General features: G+C 30.7%; 1 protein-coding gene and 1 non-coding gene across 2 annotated transcripts in view; both read left to right on the forward strand.

Annotated features, from left to right (window-relative positions):
• Positions 1-50: 50 nt before the first annotated feature.
• Positions 51-2,500, forward strand: part of LOC125601392 (photosystem II D2 protein) — a 4,222-nt gene continuing 1,772 nt past the window's right edge. Inside the window, exon 1 of the mRNA XM_048773588.1 lies at positions 51-2,500. This exon is cut by the window's right edge and continues 1,772 nt beyond it. The gene's annotated coding sequence lies outside the window, so the exon portion shown is untranslated.
• TRNAT-GGU lies at positions 1,793-1,864 on the forward strand. The gene has a single exon. It is a non-coding gene; the product is annotated as a tRNA-Thr (tRNA).

A 2,500-nucleotide genomic window follows, 5' to 3' on the forward strand; every position in this document is an offset into this window, starting at 1 on the left:
TAATTTCAATTGAAATTTTCAAAATTTGTTTTTGTAAGGGTCTATGATCTTTTGTAAAACAAAGGAAATGTGATAAAGACGAGTCCCGAAAAAAAAAAACGAAAATATTCAAAAAATTAACTATATTAAATTTCTTACGAGTTTCTTCGACATCGACTCTAATCTTTAAAAAGAGCATATTCATTAGGGAAGACTAATTTGATCTTTTTTTTTGAAACATCCTCTTTACTTGGTTGGATTCGAACTATTTTCACTTCCTTGACTTCATAGAAACAAAGTATATATAGGTACTCTTGGCAAACGTATTATACGCTATCCTATTTTATTTTCCTACACGAGTTAATGGGAGATTAATTGACAAAAGAGGAAACCCCATACAGTATCTCGTTCTTGAAGTGGTGAATGCTCTCAATAATTATAATTATACTAATTTACATATGTCTTTAAATTGGTGCAAAAGAAATACCCCTTTCTTTTGCTTGATGAAAAAAGAAAAATAAAACAAAAAGATAACCGAAACCATTTTGATCCCCTTGCCCAGAAACAAAAAGGGGAGTTTATGTCTTTTTTTTTAATTGAATCCGCCGGGACTGACGGGGCTCGAACCCGCAGCTTCCGCCTTGACAGGGCGGTGCTCTGACCAATTGAACTACAATCCCATGGAAATAAAGCGGGTAGCTTACATATTCCTTCTTATGATTTCATCATAATCATTTCAATTTTAGATTCAAATTAGTGTTTTGTAACAAAGAAAATCACAAGTAATATATTGATATCTATATGGATATCACTAAAGTGATATCAAGGCCGATTACTAGTAATCCTTGCATTATTCTAAAATCGATTGATAATCTATTTTTTATTGTAATTTTTTATGGAAACAAAAAGTAACGAGCCACAAGAAATAAAGAAAAAAGTAAAGTCGAAATATACCCAGATATTTGACTTTTTTCTTACCCTTCTCTGTCAATTATGCAAAACAAAAAAGGTTATGTAGACAGCGAATTATTGGGCCGAGCTGGATTTGAACCAGCGTAGACATATTGCCAACGAATTTACAGTCCGTCCCCATTAACCGCTCGGGCATCGACCCAGGAAGAATCTATTCGAACTTTATGGATAATCCATGATCAACTTCCTTTCGTAGTACCCTACCCCCAGGGGAAGTCGAATCCCCGCTGCCTCCTTGAAAGAGAGATGTCCTGAACCACTAGACGATGGGGGCATACTTGCTCAACCGCCATCATACTATGATCATAGTATGATCAGTTTTTTAAAATTGTCAATATAATCAAATGGTATGACTAGCTTATAAGATTTTTTATTTTTTTCTATAGCATTCTATATCATTTTTTTATTTTACATTTATATTCATATTCTAATCACAATTCTATAAAAAAAATCGATATATTTTCTTTTTATATTTGAAGTGGAAATATGAAAAAAAAAAAAAAATCGAAAAAAAGTCTAGTATAAAATCTTTTAAAGAAGTGATTGGTCTGACAGAAAAAAAATAAAAAAGAGGGTTAAGTTTCGTTTTTTTTACTTTACTTAATAGATTGCCTCATCTCATTGTTAAGAAATAGTAGTGTCCCTATCTAACACTAACCCAAGAAAGTCAGACAGAATCCATCTTTCTTCCCTAATTAGACGATGGATTGATAAGTTAAGTTATCGATTCTCGCTTCTAGTTGCGAAATGAGCTACTAACCACTATGCGTCTATTGTATATATATTTAATATATATATATTTGATTTACCTATCGACTCAGTCAGGAATTAAATCAAGACGGCCCTTTTAACTCAGTGGTAGAGTAACGCCATGGTAAGGCGTAAGTCATCGGTTCAAATCCGATAAGGGGCTTTTACTTTCTTTAACTTTCTATTACTTTCTTTAACTTTCTATATAGGAAAAATTTCATTCGAAAGTCTATAATTTCGAATTTTTTGAATTTCATTCTAATGAATTTCATTTTAATAATAACTAATAATAAAGTGAGAGAGTTTAATAATAACTAATAATAAAGTGAGAGAGTAATTTAGAAAATCAAATTGAACATTTTTATATTATAATACAATGAATAATAATAAGTCGGCTTTTGAATCGCCAAATAGATATTCGTTGTTTCCCTTTTTCGATAGATTAGAAATCAACAAATCCAAAAGAAAAAGTAAGTGGACCTAACCCGTCGAATCATGACTATATCCACTATTCTGATATTCAAATTCGATAGAGATAAAATTGAAACAGTAGATTTGTTTTATTTCATATTTTTTTATTCGGAAATCTGTCGATATCTCTTATTTAATCTTCTTGTTTCTATATTTCATAGGAAATATATTGCGTTCCTGCCTAGAGAAAGAAAGTCTTATTCCAAATTTTTTAATACCTAAAGGGTATTTCAATATCTTGTTTTGATTCCAGAACATAACAAGAGCCTAAATTCTAGTTGTATAAGAATCAAATTGTATTAAGAATCAAAAAATCGAATCATAAAGA

This window comes from Brassica napus, unplaced genomic scaffold (assembly GCF_020379485.1).
Source record: "Brassica napus cultivar Da-Ae unplaced genomic scaffold, Da-Ae ScsIHWf_2544;HRSCAF=3288, whole genome shotgun sequence".
Lineage (NCBI taxonomy): Eukaryota > Viridiplantae > Streptophyta > Magnoliopsida > Brassicales > Brassicaceae > Brassica > Brassica napus.